The 21,410-nt window shown below is 41.8% G+C and overlaps 1 long non-coding RNA gene across 1 annotated transcript in view; it reads right to left on the bottom strand.

The window, feature by feature from the left end:
* Positions 1-2,501: 2,501 nt before the first annotated feature.
* LOC144827415 (uncharacterized) overlaps positions 2,502-21,410 on the bottom strand; it is a 34,540-nt gene continuing 15,631 nt past the window's right edge. Inside the window, exons 2-3 of the long non-coding RNA XR_013610176.1 lie at positions 6,864-6,946; positions 2,502-4,056 (exon numbers count right to left, since the gene is read on the bottom strand). This is a non-coding gene — a long non-coding RNA (uncharacterized LOC144827415). The remainder of the gene's footprint in view (positions 4,057-6,863; positions 6,947-21,410) is intronic.

Here is a 21,410-nt window from a genome sequence, read left to right as displayed (position 1 = left end):
AATTTTTCCCACTTTCGATGACCTCGATGAGGATTTTCTGAAGGAGTGAGAGGAAAATTTGTATGCATCCTCATTACCATTTTTTGCTTTTACACAATGCCTGAAGCTACATCTTCTGTCCAAGATGAGGATCTACAACTTGTCGAGGATGAGGAGGAGGACACACCACCTTGCAGAAAAATAAGTGATGTGTGGAAGAACTTTACTATAGCTTCTGAGGAAAAGAAGGTAACAGCAAAATATGTGCAGGGCAATATTTGCGGCAAGCAGTTATCCAGAGGTAATGCCAACAATTCATTCTTGGATACAGTGAAGAAGCATTGCTGATTGTTTTTTGTTTATTGCTTGCAGTAACCACATAATGTTTACTGATGTTTTTTGAAGACTGAAGACTGTTGCTTCTTTGAATTTTTCCATCCTTATCCTGTTTACTACCCTGTTCTCTTTTCATTAAAAAAAACAGAAAAGAAGAAAAAAATGAAAAACACTGTTAGAAAATCCTTATAGAAAAAGAAACATACTTGTTAGAATTACCATTTGGTCAACCAAAGAGCTAACTCTGTGCTTTTAATATGTCAGTGACTGTATCTGTGTGAGAGTGGGCGTGTCACTGTGTGCATTAGTATATGCCTGGGTGTGTGCTTGGTTGTATTCGTGTTTGGATGGGTGTTTTAGTGTCTGCCTTGGTTTATGCCTGGGTGTGTCAGGGTCTGTACTGGTATTCCCATGGGTGTGTGAGTATATATAGATAGATAGATATATATATATATAGATATATATATATATATATATATATATATAGATAGATATATATATAGATAGAGATATATATTATATATATATATATATATATATATAAATATATGTGTGTCTGGGTGTGTTATTGTATGCATTAATGAATAACTGGGTGTGCGAGTTTCTGCTTTGATGTATGCTTGGGTGTGTCAGTGTCTGCATCAGTGTATGCGTCAATGTGTCAGTGTATGCATCAGTGTGCGCCTAAGTGTGTTATTGTATGCATTAGTGTTTGGCTGGGTGTGCCAGTGTCTGCATTGCTGTATGCCTAGATGTATCAGTGTATGCCTGCATGTGTCAGTGTGTGCCTTGCTGTGGTATTAGATGCAGTAGTGTTTGACTGGGTGTATCAATGTCTGCACTGCTGTGTGCCTGGGTGTGTCAGTGTCTGCGCTGGTGTGTCCCTGGGTGTGTTAGTGTATGTGTCAATGTGTGCCTGGGTGGGTTAGGTGATGCATTAGTGTGTTTCTGGCATTTGTGTGTGACTGAGTGTGTTAGTGTATGGATGAGTGCATGCTAGCCATCTCAGTGTATGCATTAGTCTGTGCCTGGGTGTATTTTTGGATTCATAATAACCCTGGGCGGTGAACTCAGCTCGTGAAGTTTGCAGAGTTTTCTGCACTGCGCGTCACGCGGAGCTCGCGGAGTTCCGAAACACTTCGCTCTGCTCCTCACAGTCTAGTTGGTGAGCATGAGTGTGGAAAATTAACCTCCCGGCGAGATTTCTCAACACAGTGGGGTCAGGTTTCTTACTGCGAGGGGTCGCATATGCTCACGACCACTCACGTTGAGAAACAGCCCGTCCACGTTGGGAAAGTTGCTGCTCAAGTAAAAATCTACTCAAGCGGCAGAAAAGGAAAGCTGTGCACGGTGCCGTTCACGATGATTGCACAATCACCGCAAACAGCATTTTTCTATCGCATTGCATCACTTGCGGAGATCCGCGAAGTGCAGTGGAGTTTTTTTGCCTTTCGCGGAGTTCCGCGTAGTGCAATTCCACGACCTCCGCCATGGGTCAATGCATTAATGTTTAGCTGGGTGTGTCAGTCTTTGCTTTGCTGTATACCTGGCTGTGTCAGTGCCTGCATTGGTGTAAGCTTGGGCGTTTTAGTGTATGCATCAGTGTGTACAGGGGTGTATTATGAAGCGTGGAGAAGCGTGGCTCAGTGGTTAGAGGCGGCAGACCTGGAAGCTGAGATCAGCCGTGGACCAGGGTTCGATTCCCCGCCTCGGCGGGTCTCGGGCTCAAAAAATTCCACGGACTCGATAATACTCGTTCCGGTGCCTACTCAACTCACGGGGTCACACTTTGCGACTCTGGGCAATAGCTTGCTTAATCTCCACTACGGCCCCTCGCGGCGGGATGCCTGGCTTTCTCCTTGTGGACACCCTGCCGGGGTATCTCACAGGGGAATACCAGGACGGGTTCCCTAAGCAAGCGCCGAGATGCCTACGGGTAGTCGTGCGCTATACAAGAGCGTAATCATTTCATTTCATTATTGGATGCATTAGCATTTGGCTGGCTGTGTTAGTGTCTGTATATTGTGTGGTTTGGTGTGTAACTGGCTGTGTAACTGGCTGTATCGGTATGCATATGGGTGTTTGAGATGCTGTTACAGTGTTTGGATGAATGTCAAAGTGGCTGTATAACTATAAGACTGGGAGTGTCATTGCCTGTATGAGTATGTGTCCGAGTGTGTCAATTTCTGGATCGTAGTGTGGCTGTGTGTATCAGTAATTGTATCAGTGTGCATCTGAGTATTTCAGTGGCTGTATCGGTGTGTCCGTAGGTGTGTCAGAGGTTATATTAGTGTGAGCCTGGGTCTGTCAGTGACTGTATCAGTGAGTGCCTGGGTGTGTCAGTGGCTGATTTGGTCTGTCCATGAATGTGTCAGTCTCTTTATAGTTTAATCAGTGTATGACTCGTTATGAGAGTACCTGTATTGGTGTATGTGTTTGGGTGTGAGAGCATGTGTATTAGTGTATAGCTGGTTATACGAGTCATTTTTATCAGTGTGCACCTTGGTGTGCAAGTTACTGTATGAGTGTGTGAGTCAGTATGTGAATGGCTGTCTAAGTAGCAGTTTCCATGTTTAAATGGGTGTTTGACTGACCGTGTGGGATTTTGAATCCCTGTATCAGTATACATGTGGGTGTGTACAAAATAATTTAAACCAAACAATTAATAAATAAACATAACATAAATTAACTATTTACAAATACATTTTTTGCACAAGTACTTCAGGAAGCACAAAACAAAGTGTTGTTTTAAAGCATCTTACAATACCATCAAGGGAATAAGATTATAGATCAATATCTGTACTGCAATACTTGCAGCAAGCATTTATCCAGGGACACTACAAAGCAGTATTTTCATGGGACAACTTCCATGCAGAAGCACTTAAACAATTCCGGAAAGGGGCCACAATTAAATCATACAGGACAAAGTAGGTGCAGCAGCATAGTCCACCAGTACAGTACCCTTCTGAGAACCACCACCAGCTGCAGTCATTATGATAGCACCTGCCCTCAAAAATTTAAGTGAGATGCTTACTCACGGTGAAAAATGGCACATGCTTCCCACCGTACACATGTCTTCAGTGGGTGCATATTCGGTGCATATTTCCTTTTTGTATTGTTCGCTAGTTCTATACCCATGCACCAAAAGTGATGCACTGTTAAAAGAGTAATCAATGAACAGTGGAGATAAACAATTATAAATATTGTGCAAAAAACATTAAAACTTGGTTTCTAATGCTAAGCTGTGTAGAATATATATGGGATAACTTACATATCTTTTCACACAAATAAGCTGAAATATTAAAGACCTCAAATTCAAGGCACCAGGAGAACTTTGCTCTTTGGATCTAACAAATGTTTGCAGATACTTTAAGCACAGATTTGAAAGTATGCTATCCTTTATCTGTAACAAAAAAAATCCACTTCTTGGAGAAATTACCGATTTCTTTATGCAAAAAGAGTACCAAGCAAGAGGTGCACCTCATATTCATATGCTCTTTTGGGTAAAATATGCAGCTAAATTTGGAACAGGCACAGATGAGTCTGTACTTTCTGACATAGAACATTATGTGACATGTACCATTCCAAAATACACTGAGGAAAAAAGCATAAAGCAGGAAGTACTGGGTTTCCATTCACATCCATGTTCAAAGTATAGTCGGCAGAAATCTTGGTCTCCTTCGCTCCCCATTGAAACTTCATTTTTGTCACAGTCTGAACCAAGTTCTTTCTTCCTAGTTACTGAAAAAAAGAAATAGAAAAGGCTTCTTAAAAAAACAACAGTACTTTTAACAATCATTTCAAAAGTACCCCACAAAATCCTTCCAGGACTGGTAACACTCTTTCTGACTGCTCCTGTATTCCATCCTGTGGTCCTCTGGAGTGACGTCATACTTACTGACAAGAGCTTCCTTTATGATGGGATACCTCATCCTCTTCCCCTTCTCTAGGGCCACTAGGGCATCCCTTCCATCACCTGGAAGTTGACTCTAAAGGCCAGCTCCCCAACCCTCATCAGAGATCATCTGTACATCTACAGCTACTTCATATGCCTGAAACAACCGCTCTATAGCACCTCCCCTCCTTACAGTCATGCACCAAGTCTCTGGGTATATTGACTCTTTGTTCGTCACTGGACACAGTAGTTTTGCTCCCACCAATTTTGCTAGACTCCAATGGCCATTAGGCCTTCGCGTCCTCCTCCTTGACAGTCAGTTCAAGAACCAACAAGATCCTTTTCTCCTCTAAGGCTCTCCCAACCTCAGCTTTTCTTTCCTCTGCAGCCACCTGGGCCAGCTGCAGCCTCAGGTCCCTCTCAGTCTGTCTGTCCTTGAACTCCCCAGGGGCCTGGGTTTGTTTGGGGACACTATTTCCTGCAGCAAATCCAGAAGGGAACTTTCTCATTCATATTTATCTTTATACAGTTTGATAAACCATATAAGATACAAATGTAAACATTTCATGCATGTCAAATAAAAATAAGATATACATACACTCCCACATGTATCAGAAATCAATACAATTACTTAATGCTCAGTTTAAGATCTGTAAAGGTTGGGCTCAATTAAAGATATAAAGAAATACTGTATACAAATAGTAGTATTATAATGCCCGTTCAATTAGAAGTAAAATACTAATTAAATTCATGAAATTAGTAAAGTGCAACAGACACATTATTCACTTTCTAATATAAAATCAACAAACACATATAAAATATACAAATCAAGACAGTAACCTTCCCGGAAAGCTGGAAGCACGCCGAGATCAACGCCCTTCTGAAGAAGCCCAAGGCGGACCCCAAGGACCTCAAGAACTTCCGGCCCATCTCCCTGCTCCCGTTCCCGGCAAAAGTGACAGAAGATTGTCAACAAACAGCTAACCCGCTACCTCGAAGACAACAACATCCTGGACCCTTCCCAATCCGGCTTTCGCAGCAACCACAGCACCGAGACCGCCCTCATCGCCGCCACTGACGACATCAGGATCCTGATGGACAAAGGAGAAACAGCCGCCCTCATCCTCCTGGACCCATCAGCAGCCTTTGACTCAGTCTGCCACCGCACCCTATCAGCACGCCTCCATGACGCCGGAATCCAAGAGAAAGCCCTGGCCTGGACCACATCCTTCCTCTCCGTTAAAACCCAGAGCGTCCGCCTCCCACCCTTCCGCTCAAAAACCACTGAGATCATCTGTGGCGTCCCACAGGGATCCTCCCTCAGCCCAACGCTGTTAAATATCTACATGAAACCGCTCGCCCACGTCGCACGACAACATAACCTCACCATCATCTCCTACGCCGACGACACCCAGCTGTTCATATCCCTCACCGAAGACCCCCACACCGCCAAAGCCAACCTCCACAGAGGAATGAAGGACAGCAGACTGAAGATCATCTCCTACGCCGACGACACCCAGCTGATCATATCCCTCACCGAAGACCCCCACACCGCCAAAGCCAACCTCCACAGAGGAATGAAGGCCGTAGCCGACCGGATGAAGGACAGCAGACTGAAGCTGAATTCAGACAAGATGGAGGTCCTCATTCTCGGACCCACCCCATCAACCTGGGATGACTCTTGGTGGCCTACAGTGCTAGGCACAGCCCCAGAACCCACAGACCACGCACGCAACCTGGGGGTCATCCTCGACTCAACCCTCTCCATGACCAGGCAAGTCAACGCCATCTCCGCGTCCTGCTTCAACACTCTCCGTATGCTCCGGAGGATCTTCAAATGAATCCCCCCCGACACAAGAAAGAACATCACCCAGGCCCTCATCACCAGCAGACTGGACTACGGGAACGCCCTCTGTTCAGGAAAACCAACCAAGCTCCTGAGACGACTACAACGAATCCAGAACGCCTCGGCATGACTGATCCTTGACATCCCCCGACGCAGCCACATCACACCCCACTTGAGAGGCCTGCACTGGCTCCCCGTCAACAAGAGGATCACCTTCAAACTCCTCATCCACGCACACAAAGCACTACACAACACCGGACCCACATACCTCAACAACCGACTCAGCTTCCACACCCCCCCCCGAAGCCTCCGCTCAGCCAACATCGCCCTCGCCACAGTTCCTCGTATCCAGAAATCCACCGCCGGCGGCAGATCCTTCTCCTACCTCGCCACCAAGACCTGGAACACTCGCCCTACCAACCTACGACAGACTCAGAACCTGCTGGCCTTCAGAAGACTTCTCAAGACCTGGCTCTTCGATCAGTAGCAGCCCTCCCCCCCAGCGCCTTGAGACCCTCAAGTGTATGTAGCGCGCTTTAGAAATGCAATGATTGATTGACAATACTAAATTTGGTAGTAAAAACAGACCGCAGTGAATTATAGTTGCAAGCATTTTCCCTTACGTACTAAGTTTATAGCAAATAAGTATCTACTTAGCGTAAAAACAATTTTATGGGATCTGTTGTTTTTAAACTTCTTAATGCTCCTAGGTGTGACCCAATTCCAATATCACGACAAATTGGTTAATCCATTTTTTCCTAGAAATAGCATACGCTGGTCAAAAGAATAATATGTGGAAGTCATTACCTGCAGCATTTTGTGAGCATGGGTGCAGGAAACCTCTAGCCATCAGTATTATTGTACGTCCACTTGGATGTGTTGGATTTAATCTGTAAAACATCAAAGCAAAACTTCATGTATAGTGACATGGCCAATTGAGGTTGTATTTTCTCGAGGTATACTTCAAAAGTAGAAGATGGTTCTATAGATAAAAACTGCAGCGTCAGCCTTCCTATTTTTGGGCAATGATGCATGCTATTTTGCATGGTCCACAAACAGACATAAAATAGCAATGGTCTTAATGTGGCTTGAGGCTCAAGTCGCCTAATGTTTATATCTTGGATGATGGGGATCATGTGTGCGTGTACTGGTGGACGCAGTAACATCCTTATAAATTTGTTTTCCTCCCTAGTAAGCATATTCTGACTATTAGCCCCCTCGAGTTCTGCACCGTAAAGGGTTGCGGGTTGCAGATTTTGTCCTGTCCTTATAAACTTCCAGGGTGGATGGCCTTTGTCAAGCTTTTCTGTTGCTTTTTCACAAATTGCCATATAGTTTTGGAGCAAGGTAGCCTTGCATTTGTGTATGTGTGGTTTCCATGAAAGGTTCGTATAGAATATAATACCCAGAGAGTTGAAGTTGGCTACATATTTCAGGTTTTGCTTTTGAACAATGATTTTTTTTAAAAAAAGATTTATGCAGGTTTACGGCCATATATTCAGTTTTATTTAAATTTATTTCAAGGCCTTTTATAGTACAAAAATCACTTAAGCAATCTAAATGGTTTTGTAGTCCCTTAGCTGTTTATGATGTTAAAATCATATCGTCAGCGAAGAGTAATGCCTGTACTGGCACCCCTCCTAACTTTGGAGAATCATGCTTGCAACACTGAAGATGTTGCACAGCATCATTTACATATAGTGAGAAGAGGGTGAGTGTCAATACACATCCCTGCATTACTCCTCCTTTGAATGACCCAAGATAGTCCATTATACCAACCCAAATGTAATCCATTAAATCTAGAAGGGAGGGGGAAACATGTAAAATTGTTGAGCTGGAACATCGCTGGTTTACGCTCCAAGAGGGATGATAAAACATGGATAGAACTCGTGAGGCAATATGATGTCGGGCGAAACAAGAGACTTGGGAGAGGGACTGCAATTTTTGGGTGGATGGGTTCACTTCATATTCATATTCTGTAGCTGCTCTTATGTCCACGTCAGGAAGAAATAGAGGAGGACTTATGTTTTTAATTTCGGTTAATATTCAGGGCATAGTGAAGGTGCTTAACTCCACTTCTTCTAATTACTTAGTACTCGAAGTTACCCTGCCAAATAACAATAAAATCTTATATATTAACTTTTATAATGCAACGCAGGGAGTACGCCCAAATGAGCACCTCAAATCATTAGCTAACTTTTTAACTACTTATAAGGAAGCTCAAACCACTTTTTTCCATGTTATTTTGATGGGTGATTTTAATATTCATTTATGTGACTCAAACTGCCAATACAGAGATTATAATCACCCGGTTCATTTATCCTATCAGCATTTTGAACATAGCGATAAGGGAGCTGCCCTGGAAGATCTGCTCTCAGACATAGATTTGTTAGTGCCAGGGATAGCGAAACCATCATAGATTATATGTTCTTATCTCCTGGCTTGTTAAGTTCCGTTATATTTTATAATGCTATCCAATCCACTTTTAGTGATCATAATCCAGTGGTGCTGGAACTCGAAAATAAATTTAGTTTGCTTTAACAAAATCGAGTTCCCAGAGGCTGCTGTAGAGGTTGTAATACAGGACCAGGTCAGGAGATTGAAATGGAATAAAATCACCCCTGAGGACTTCTTTAATACAATCAAATCTAAGGTCCAGAAAGAACTCCTGCAGCGACCCGCTTAGGTATGGAGGGGATGTTATATCCTCATACGAAGTAATCTGTCAACAGGTGTCAAGCGATCTCACAGTGAAGGTACAACATAACAAAAAAACGGTGCATGGATGGTTTGACCATACCTGCACAGAAAATCACAGTGAGCTTCTCAGAGCACTTAACAAGAAACCTAGAGATAAGATTGAAGTAGCTCGTATAAGGAAGAAATATAAAACCACCCTCCAAACACGTAAAAATGAAATTAAGAAAGAGGCGTGGGACTCATTACATGAGAAAGCCACCTTGAAGAATAGCTCCAAATTTTGGTCAATTATTAATTCCCCTTTGTTCAGTGGTGAAAATAATGCCCCGCTAGAAGTCAATATCACGGAAAGGGAATGGCTAAACCATTTTGAGAGTATTTATGGAAGCAACTTAGAGCTCGATATTTACGTGCCACATGCTAGAGAGTCAATGAGGTTTTCCCCGAGCTTTACTATAAAAGAAGTCCATAAAGCAATAGTGGATACGGCTGGACAAAAAGCCCCGGGCCCGGATGGGGTACCATCTGACATGTATAAGGCAAATTCGGTTTTTGGTCTATAATTCTTACAAATGTTTTCAATATAGCAGCCTGCTCCACCCCTGTCACCTTCCCCACCTCTTGGTCCCGCTCTATCATAATTCCAGTTTTCAAAAAGGGCCAAAGGGGGGATCCAAGATGCTACCGGCCAATATCTTTGATTGATTCCTCAGTAAAAATTCTGGGGAAAGTAATTTTAGCCAGGATAACAGCCTGGGCCACAGAAAACTCCATCTTAAGCAATGCCCAATATGGCTTTAGAGCCGGGAGAGGCACAGAAGATCAGTGCCTAAATTTACATCTTATAATTAACAAATATAAGGTTGCAGCTAAGGGCCCAATCTTTTTGGCATTCATGGACCTATCCACAGCTTTTGACCTAGTTAATAGGTCAAAGCTGTGGATGATGTTACTGGAGCTAGGTCTTGACCAGGCCTTTGTACATTTTTTGGCAGAATTGCATAGAGACCTGTCTGCATCTATCAGGATGTCACAAGAAGGAAGGTGCACAGCTGGGTTTAAATCGGGCAGGGGGGTGCGCCAGGGGTGTATCCTGGCCCCAATGCTATTCACATTATACATAAACTTCCTGGAAGATGTTTTGAGAACAACAACAACTGATATTCCGCGTATGGGAGGAACGTCCATCCCTGTACTCCTATACGCGGACGATACAGTGCTATTGGCTAGGACGCCAAATGCATTACGTCTTCTTAACTCCTTTGGGGAGTTTATGAAAAAACTGGATCTAGTCATTAATACTGAGAAGTCGCAGGTTATGTCATTCGGGAACAAGAGGAAGTGTTTTAAAACTGTTTCATGCAGCGACTCAGTAATATCTAAAGTAAAAGTCTTCACGTACCTTGGGGTCGTGTTTGACGATGTAGGCTCATGGGCCCCCCAAATCCTGAATAAAGTAGCTGCCGTAAAAAGATCTTCGGCTGCTATTTTAGGTTTTGCAAAGAGACTGGGTGGCAAACCAGCTGAGGCAATATTGTCCATCTATAAAGCTAAAACTCTGGCCATTGCAAGATATGGGGCAGCAATATGGGGATATAAAGATACAACTCTCATTCAGAGAGATGAAAATAAATTCCTGAGCATCCTATTAGGGCTCCCTCAATCAACTGCCTTATTTAATACCTATGTGGCTCCCTTGGCAGATGTTACTAGAGCTTTTGGATTCTGCCCAGTGTCCTACGCTGATGATACGCAGCTGCTCTTCCCTTTTAAACAACTTACCCCGGAAATTATACAATCTTTTTCCGATGGGATGAAGGCAGTTGCAAGGTGGATGTCTTCCAACTTTCTTCAATGTAATGTTGGAAAGACAGAGGTGATGCTCTTCGGGGAAGCCAGGGTCCAATGGTCCCCCGATTGGTGGCCTCTTGATTTGGGCCCAGTTCCTGAGCCTAAAACAATGATCAAGAACTTGGGAGTTAGATTGGAGCCGGAGCTGACCATGAAGCAAAATGTCAATACTACTGTGGGATCTTGCTTCCATGTGATTGGTCTCCTCCGTAGAATCTTTCCCTTCCTCCCTGACTCCCATAGGAAAACCTTAGTTCAGGCTCTGGTTATCAGCCGGCTTGATTATTGTAATGGTCTTCTGGCAGGTGCAAGTGAGGAGGTTTTGGATCGTCTACAGGTGGTGCAAAATACAGCAGCTAGGTTGGTGCTAAATGCACCCCCCAGATCCTCCTCCAAACCGCTACTTCATAAACTTCACTGGTTACCAATACGCCAACGAGTGAAGTTTAAGACCTGCTGCATTATTCATAAAGGCCTCAATCAATTAGGACCAGAGTATTTGGCGAACAAATTTGTTCCTTATGTCCCCACTCGTGCCCTTAGATCCAGCGACCAGTTGTTATTGAGTGTCCCTAAGATAACTAAATCTAGGCTAGGTGGCAGGGCCCTGTCTGTAGTAGGTCCCAACCTCTGGAACTCACTCCCGCTTTCATTGAGGCAATGCCATAACCACCTTCAATTCAGAAAATACTTGAAAACTTTTCTGTTTAGTTTATTTTAACTAGCACCTCTGTAGGCTTATAGGAGCTTCACAGCACTTTTTAAACTTTATTGCTTCTTTTATCAGTTTCTGTACCGGTTGTCTGCAGCGCGGAGATACGCCTACGGGAGTTTATTCATAGCGCTATATAAACATGCAAATAAATAAATAAATAAATATGCAGTACACTTGGAGCTTGGGATGGGATATATTACAGACCTATTAAACATGGCCCCCATCCTACTATGGATCAGAACCTGGCTGAACCCCAATCTCACACTGAACCATAAGATCATCAGGGACTGTATGCTACTCGATAAAGTAACGGAAATCCAATGGCTGTCCTTCATTAAATCTACATCTATTATCTTAGGGCGTCCAGAGATTTATACTAACCCAGTAGGTTTAACAAAAGCTGACATCAACTGGGTAAAAATAAACTTTATAAGATCAAGAGAAATGGATTGTGAAGCTACAGAAATAACTAAACCAACTGTGAGGGCCCATTGCATGTTGTTACTATCTTTGCCTTCTCAACCATATCTGTCAATTGTCACTAAACCCTTCCACCGATGGTTGCTTACTAAATTCCGCTTTGATCAGTCGCATTTACTATTGGGATCTTTTAGCGAGTGGTGTAAACCAGAGGATTCTGCTCCTTGCAAATGTGACGATCATTCATATTCATATCAGGATACGATGCACTTTGTGTTCTTCTGCCCATTTTATATGGGAGGCAGGAAAAAGTTTATCACCCCATTATTAAAACATAGGGGGTTCCTGCAGGTTAAACCTGCATTACTATATCTCCAATTAATGGAATCCTCCGCTGTCATGTTTGGGGTAGCAAACTTCTTAGTAGCATCTATCAGTAACAAGAAACTAAGATCATTGGGACAAACATCCTCGGAATATCTAATATCCCAAATTGAAATTATTCCCACCAATTAATTGAGATTATACATGACGCTAAATGTGTAGCTTTTAAAACATGTATTGAATCAGTGTCGATCTCGTATAATTTGCAAGCTATATTGTATAATAATCAATTCGACACCACTGTGTTTTGCATATATGAAATTTACATTTTTGTAAAATAATTTTAATGTATTTTTGTACCTTTGATTTTATCCTGTGATTGAATAGCATACTTGTATGATTTTAAAATAATCGAATAAAGTGGATTTTGACTTGACATGACTACTCCTCTTTTTATTGGGATAGTCTGTGAGTTCACCTCGGGTCCGTCCCCATCTGACTTTTGCATAGTTATCTTTGTGTACCCATACTATTTGCATCAGTAGATCCTCAGGCAATCCCTGAATTTTTAAGGAGTTCCAGAGGGCATTCCTAGGGATAAGATCCAAAGCAGCCTTCAGGTCTATAAAAGCTATGTACAGATGTCCTCCCTTTAAATATTGTATACTTCCAAGCTATGCATTATAGTCTAAAAATCTGGTCTATTGTGCTTGTTCTTACTCTAAGCCAGGCTTGGTACTGAGACAGGATGTTATTTTCCTCCAGCCAATTATTAAGCTTAGATAAAATCTGTTTTGCATAGATCTTTTGTACGGTGTCCATTAAATTTATTGGTCTATAGTTGGCAGGATCTTGACGATTGCCCTTCTTAAAAATGGGAATTATTTCAGCCCCTTTCCATGATTTTGGTATTGGTGCTCCTGCAGCCAAAGTGTTGCAGAGTAAATTTACATAAAGTGCCCAGACTGTTTTATCATGCCTCAAAAGGTTGTGTGGTATCTTATCAAGGCCTGGGGCTTTCCCTGGCTTGACAGCTTTTATTGCTGCCACTGTGTTGTCTAGATTGAAATAAGGAGTGGTGTTTAATCTGTGCCAGGAAGTTTCCAGGGGACTTGTTCCCTTAATAGGATGGTTAGTTATTGGTGGATCTGCAGCATCAGAGTATAATGCTGAGAAATGTCTTCTCCAGGTGCCTGGATCTATTGAAAATCCAGGTTGTAGTTTCAAGTTTTATTTCCCTGGGTTAATATTTTCCAGTAGCCAGTGTGGTCCTTGTTTTTAGCTGCACCAATCAAGTCATTCCAGATGCAGTCATTCCAGTCCTTTTTTGATTGTGCTTAATGTTATACCCTACTTAAATGTATAACATGTACTCTAGCCCTGCTGCCTCTAGCTGCTCAGCCAGAGTGTGACTTAGTCTTAGAATGTTGGTGTGCCTGTGATGCGTGGAATGCCTGGGTGACTGAGTGGGATGAAAGTGGCAGTTGGAGATGGGCTGAGCAGCTAGGGAGGCTGCTCCTGGTGGGACTGGTACCACACTAGACTGGCTGGAGTCAAGACAGATGTAACCTGAACTGAAGACTTAATAAAGAAGACCTAAATATACATCCTGGCTCCTGGTGTCTTTCTACATAGGATACAACATATTTTTGGCGACAAGGAGGGGATTGGACCCTTGAGACTCTTGGTACAGCACTGAAACAAAGAAACTAAGGAACTAAAAGATTAACCAAGAGATCCTACAAGCAACTAGATCTACTAAGAAAGTATTTCCAGGCAAGCCAGCGCAAGCCCCACCAGTGTCCTCCCATTGGACAGCCCCAATGAGCAGTGTCACCACCAACTGACACTACAGCCTGGGAATACTACAGCAACAGTGAGTTGGAGGAGTAGTTCAACTACAACCGCATTGGTGTTCCAGCCACAAAAAGGATTACAGTGAGTTGGAGGAGTAGTTCAACTACAGCCACATCTGGTGTTCCAGCCACATGGTAACGTACAAAAGTGTTTGTGAGTTGGATGGGTAGCCTCTCTTCAACCAGGTGTTGGCGTTCCAGCCACATCGCACTAATGTGTGAAGAGTGCCTTTAAAAGATTTAAAGGTGAATAAAATGAAAAGGCACAATTTGGGATGTCAGAACTAATAACGTATAGTTGCTGCACAGAAGCTTATTGCAGCACAAGAAGGTTTAAAGAGGTCTCTAGATGTCAGCTCCTGAGGCGAAGTGTCAGCTCTGTGTCTTTGGGCACCCTTTGGATCCAACACGTTTGATTCGGTCTACATTGGCACAGAGATCTTGATAGCACAAGGTTGGCACTACGTGATAATGTGGTTTTGAAAATGGGTGTCAGCCTCTACGTAAGAGCATTTAAGAGAGAGCGTAATGGTTCCTGGCTGCACCTGAGCAAGCGCAAAGTCTGGCCCGTGTGTCTCCCAAGCACAGGGCAAGTCAAGCATGGAGGTAGGATGACAGCAATTTTAACCACACTGTTCTATTATGCAGCAGTTTCAAACTTAAATTCTACCATGACTTCAGTGACCAAAGTGAGTACAGCAGTTGCAAACCCCAATTCTACCATGTCTTCAGGAACCAAAGTGAGTGCAGCTGTTAGGACACTGCGTGCAGTCCCTGCTCTCGTGGATTACTCTTGAAGTCCCACATTTTCATGTTTGTTTTTGAACTTACGTGGGTGCGCACTTGTTCTACTCAGGAGCAGTGTGGCCTTGCGAATTTGGCGTTTTTCTGGCACATGAGTAGCACTGTTGCGGGTGTTTTCATGGGACTTTGCTTTGCTGGCAACACAATGAGGAGAGCAATATTAAAAAAAAAAAAGTTTTTTGTTTGTTTAAAGCTTTTTGTAATCACCTTTGTCGGTGCTGTTTTTTTCTTTGTCAGTTCAACCGCTGTTAAGCGGTTTGAAAATCTATGCACGCGCCATCTATTGTCCGCTTGCAGCCTTACCTCCTCTCTATCTTCCTTCAAGTCACCATGGATTTCGAGTCACGTCCTAACATGCTCGCGCTGCTTTGCTGTCTCCAGTAGCAGCATGCACGGGCGTGCCGTGAGCCACCCGGCAGGACGTGTAATTACGTGCAGCTGATGGAGCAAGGTGGCAAAACACAATTTTGTGTACCCCTCGCAAAATCAATGTTCCATACCTTTAACATTTACTAATGATGTATTGTGGTGAAATAACCAACAATATTATAAGATGCACACACATGCACACGTGGGAATACTAATTTTGCCTGCATGAAGAAATATTATTAACTAATTTGTATTGTTATTGTGTTGTGAACTAATGCACAGCCTAAATATAAATAAATCGCAATATGAATGTGCTTATTGTACACTTTATTGTGCTAGAAAGTCGTCTGATATGTAAGTATGAAACGCATTTATGTGTCTTACTTGCTAGGTAACAACTAATAGGGAAACATTAGTATGGTGGGAGGTAAACAGAAGGGCTTTAGTTCCATTTTTAACATGAATTTGTGTTTGTTTCTATGATAGTCCCAAAAGTAGCCTCTGAGGCCTAGTGAAAACATGGCTGCTCTGATAAACTGCGAGCAAGTGCTGGACTGCGCATGTGCGCCCAAAATCTGCAAGCGAGAATGAACGGCCTGTGCTCGGATGGGAAGTTCAAGGCTACTATGCCCTGGAAGTCAGGATGATTGTCAAAACATGGACAGTCAAGTGTTCTGAACGTGGGAATATAATGCAAAGTTGCAAGTCAAGGAAGTGACCAGGCCAAAGACTGTCCTAAACAATACCCCTTTATTAAAATGCTGTTTCACCCTGAATATGATGTTGTAATGGTGAGGAGATGCTCACCCTTCCCAAACTTGTCCAATCAGAACCCGAATTGGTGATGTTAGATACTTTTTAGATAGATTAAGTTAGGAAATTAGTGTATAAAAAACCTTGATTTTACTTAGAGGGGGCGCTCTTTCGATTTCCTCTCGAAGTGCTGTCGGATTGCAGATCGATTCCTGGATGTAAGACTCTTTGATTTATTTCTTGTTTGCTTTGCAGGACTGAAGGATAAGATGAGGGCGTTAGTTAGGGATGTTAGGGATGTTAGGAGAGAATGAGTTTGGAACTACCTATTCTTTGCTAAACTTTTAACTGACTTCTAAATAAATGACTGTTTTCTGAGCTCTAAATAAAATGATCATTTTGAAATAAAGTTTAAGATTTTTGCTGAATAAAGAATTAATTAATGCCTAATTGTCAGACATATTAAAATGTTGCTTTTAATAAAATTGGGAAAATGGAATATTAAAGCTGGTCTTGGGATTTTCCTACTCCTGATTTTCTTTCTAGCAGATCCATTGCCACTATGGTGGTGTGTCTGAATAAAATTCATGTTTGATTTAAACCATGGTAAATCGTATAAAACTGTAGATGTAAATATTAACTAGTTAAATAGGTTTAGAAACTCCGCCAAATGTTACAGCATTACTCCTTCATGTTTCACCAAACCTTGAAGCCGAGTTAAGTGAATTGAGTAAATGTGCAGTGTTATAGGCCCCACTGACGTATGAATATGTGTAAGGAGGTTTCAGGGAAAAGGGGATACTGATTAGGAATGATTTTTGGAGTTCCGCTGTAGCAGTTATATCTTGGTAGCAGAGTAGTGGTTGCTAAGGAAATTAGCTAGGGTTATGTATAAAGGACTATATAGAATTTGATGTACAAAATTATGAACTAACATCTGTTCAGTTCGTATCACGTTATATGTAGTTCTGAAAAGGCTTCCATGTGTAGCATGAAGCTAGTGCCTCTGTCTGCAGGCAGAGGAAGTGTGGCAAGTAAAATCGCACAGTGCATTGGTCTTTTTCAAAGAAGTAGTATCGTCGTATACTCCGGTGGTATTGTGGCATATCACTGTTTAGGGACAGTAGGTGTGAAAGGATAAATGTTTAGGGAGGACAGACTATAAAATCTTAGCCTTCAAGTACAGGGATAATTGCGTATCCTGATTAAAACTTACTGCTGGGAGAGTAGTAGGACTTAACCCGAGCTTGATAGAAGGGTAAAGGAGTGTCGTCTACTTTACTAACGATAGAGGAATTCTGTGGTGGGCTAGAGGTAAGCGCTGCCTACTGGAGATACAGAATTCATGTGTATATGAATAGGGATTTCTGTTTGAAAGTGTGTAAATGAAATTGCAATACGTGTTCTGTGGAAACTCTGAGATTGTGTCTAAGGAGGTGAAAAAGATCTCTGTAAGTGCTTTCCTGGAAAAACGAGTTCGTTATTGCCCGATAAAAGGGTAAGGTAGAGGGTAGTGCTACTTTATCAACGAGTCTAACATTCTGTGGAGGTAAGCGTCGTCTACTCCTACAGAATACTTGTGTGATTGAGAAATTCTATCACTTTATTAGAGAAACAGGCAAATGGTATTGTTTTGTGCAAGTTACTAACTGATTTTGTAAAATATCATGTAAATACGGATTTTTGAAAAAACCCTGTAAAGGAGGGGTCAGCTAGCGCTGCAGAAGCCGGAGTGCTGGTGACGTCAAAAGTGTCGCGCTGGGATTGGTTCTCGTGACCAAGACAGAGTAGAGGCTGATTGGTGCATCACGAAAAGCAGCAAAAGCTATTGGTTAAGCACTCTAGTGACGTATCGTGTTCGAATTGGTACATTAGTGCGAACCGCGCGGTGATAGGTTGGTGTTACGGAAACAGCAATAGAATAGTACGCGATTTTTTGAAAACAGGAGATTTGTTGAAAATGGCTTACCACTATTATGACGAAGACAAAAAGAAACCTTCATGGTTTAAAAAGTTGAAAAATATGTTCATATAAGACAAAAGTAGTTACGAGAGAGGGAAAAATACTTCCTCCGCCAAAGACCCCTGCTTCTCTGATGTTGTCAAAATATGGTTACAGAAAATTGGAAGTCCCTGTTATGGTTGTAGCAGACTAGGATCGCTGAAAGAAAGCTAGGAGGGGGTTGCTTAGGTTTTTGTCTTTATATCAACTAGTAGGGATTTTACAAGGCAAACTTAATTGCTAAATACAATCAAGTTAATAAAGTAGACAAGAGTAAATGGCACTGCTACATAGAATTATAAAAGTATGCAAAATTTATTTTTAGCCTCCCAACTGGGTCACATTCTAAAACATAATACAAAACATTTAAAATACCACCTAAAGTGGTAACACAATAAAATTACAGTCAAAGTATAAAAGGTCAAATACAGTCAAAGTATAAAAGGTCGACGCAGCGTTTCGGTGCTAATCAATCTTGACACCTTCATCAGGACATTAAGGACATTTGACTCCGTATCTGTATCTTGGGTTGAGAGAGCTTTTCAATTGCTATCCAACTTGATGTGAACTTTTCGAATAGTTATCACCGTTGTTTTTATAAAAAAGAGAGTCTTGACGATAGAACTTAATATTATCTCACTGCACGGAGGACCCACCGCTGACAATAGAAATGGGTCCTTTTCAGACAGCTTTAATATTTCGAAAAAGTCTTCCTTCGTGACCAGCTTAGTCTGAGTATGGTCTATGGGTGCGGTTGAATTAATCAGTCTTCCCCGCCCATCCGGATCTTTTCATGAACAGGATTTTCGATATCATAGTCTGGAATCGGCCTCCCTGTTCCTCCGTGCTGTTCCCTTCATTTCGATAAGAAGAAAGACTTTTTCGAAATATTAAAGCTGTCCGAAAAGGACCCATTTCTATTGTCAGCGGTGGTTCCTCCGTGCAGTGAGATAATATTAAGTTCTATCGTCAAGACTCTCTTTTTTATAAAAACAACGGTGATAACTATTCGAAAAGTTCACATCAAGTTGGATAGCAATTGAAAAGCTCTCTCAACCCAAGATACAGATACGGAGTCAAATGTCCTTAATGTCCTGATGAAGGTGTCAAGATTGATTAGCACCGAAACGCTGCGTCGACCTTTTATACTTTGACTGTATTTGACCTTTTATACTTTGACTGTAATTTTATTGTGTTACCACTTTAGGTGGTATTTTAAATGTTTTGTATTATGTTTTAGAATGTGACGCAGTTGGGAGGCTAAAAATAAATTTGGCATACTTTTATAATTCTATGTAGCAGTGCCATTTACTCTTGTGTACTTTATTAACTGGATTGTATTTAGCTATTAAGTTTGCCTTGTAAAATCCCTACTAGTTGATATAAAGACAAAAACCTAAGCAAACCCCCCCCCTAGCTTTCTTTCAGCGATCCTAGTCTGCTACAACCATAACAGGGACTTCCAATTTTCTGTGACTGAACATTCCCCTCCCTGGCATATATGACAGGGGAACCTCCCTTTCTTTGAGGTCAAAATATGGTTACCATACATGTGTTTGGTTAGAGAATTGGGTACGGTATACCAAGGATGATGGGGTGTTAGCTTTTCCAGAAGGAGAATCTTTTGATATGGCAATTTTGAGAAATCTGAGCAACAGAATGATGAAGCTTGAGCCGAGACCTAGACCGACTCAATTTGAGGCACTGGTTGAATGGGAAGATGAGATGCATGAATTGGAAAGTGAGAGGTTAACCAGGCATATCAGACCAAGAGGTAGAGGTGGAGATTTATGGGGAGAAACACATGAAAGTAGAATGCGTAGATGGAGAAATGGAACATGTGTGATGGTATGTATCCGGTTAGATTAGTGGAAGAATATGAGGGACAGAAATGCACAGAAAAAAAAAAAAGAACAAAGAGATAGCTAACCAAAGTTATGGTGAAAGCGAACCAGAGGGTGCTGTATTGGAGGAAAGATTAAACAGGAGACCGCCACCATATCAACCAGGTTCTTTATGGACTACCCTGAATGCTTCAATAGCAGATGAGAGAGTTAGTGACACTCCGAGACAACCATAAAATTTCCGAGAGTTCCTTGAAAGAGTAGAAACAAGATACATTCCAAGTACACCAATAGGAGAAGCTAGAATTTCAGGTACTCCTGTACAAAGTAATGACTCGCATAAAACTGTTCCAAGTACTGAAAAGCGAAATGATGCACAACTAGATATTTCTGATTATGAACGTTCTACACGTGAGCTGCTTCAAAACCTTACTCAGAATATGGACGCAGTAACCGCCCCAGTAACAATAGGACCTGTAATACCAGTATTCGAAAATCAAAGAATAAAAGAGCCAAGCTTAACAATTCCATTGCAACAAAGTTTGCAGAAAGTAAAAGAGAATATTTATCAGAAATAAAGCAGAATATAAATGTGAATCCACCTGAATTGACTTTTAATCAAAGTTCGTCATGCAGATACCCGACTGTAGCAGAATCTGACTCTGCAACCCCAGAGAGAAGTGTAGATAAAATAGATGTAACGCATACACCTGTAGGACCATCAGATAAAGAATTGAGTGATTGGATTAAAACTTTAAAATGAAAGGAGCAGGAATCAAAAGTGCTGGATGTGGCAAAATTAAAAGTAGACATTGAAGAATTAATCATTGGAACTATTGGAAAAGACAGACTAAAAACGTATCAGGATGATGAGCTTATGTTTTTGTGTAAAAGCATAACATGGAAGGCCAAAACGGTTTATGATCAGTTGGAAGAATTGGCAAGCGAATTTTCAAAAATTAAGTCATTGCAGAAATCATAGAGTGGATTTTGCAGAAAGAGACATTGAGAACATGAATACTGCTGGAAGGTTAGCATAAATAAAAGAGTTGATTGTGTTGTTGCGAAAATGTGGAGATTTAAGTAAATGGACGGTTAAGTGGGCAAAGAAGAAAGAAGAAATTAGTGATAAATCCACATTAGCTTTTCCAATCAGGGAAAAAGAGACAGTGGCAACTGAGTTTCCCATGAGAGAGATACCTGGAGGAGGATATGTACATGTTCCTTGGAGCAGACAATACATATCATTTACAAATGATTTTCCTAGGCTGAGAGAGAAACCAGTGGAATGGTATTGACAGGTAGACAGATTTGTAAAAGTGTCAAAAGTTTTATGGATTGATCTGGATGGATTGTTTGACATAGTGGTGCCAGCAGACTTATGGACAGAATGCAAAATATCTGTAGATTGGCCAAGGGAGGAGTATCCCAGAGATAAAGTAACAGGAGTGCCATCACTAGATGTAATGCGAAAGTACGAACAAGTGATAGTATGGCTGAAAAATAAAATACCTCCAAAGGAAACTGATTGGGTGAAAATAGACAGGACCACACAAGAGCCAAAACAAACTGTACATTAATTTTATGAAAGATTGTTGTTAGTTTTCAATCAGAATAGCGGTTATGAGGAACTGAATGAGAAGGATATGAGCCATTTTATATATAGATTCGTATATGGTTTGAGACCAGAAATTTCAGACATGATCAGACACAGCA

Source organism: Lissotriton helveticus, chromosome 4_1 (genome assembly GCF_964261635.1).
Source record: "Lissotriton helveticus chromosome 4_1, aLisHel1.1, whole genome shotgun sequence".
Taxonomy (NCBI): Eukaryota; Metazoa; Chordata; class Amphibia; order Caudata; family Salamandridae; genus Lissotriton; species Lissotriton helveticus.
The sequence above is the reverse complement of the archived record's forward strand: the minus strand, read 5'-3'. Positions and strand labels throughout refer to the sequence as shown.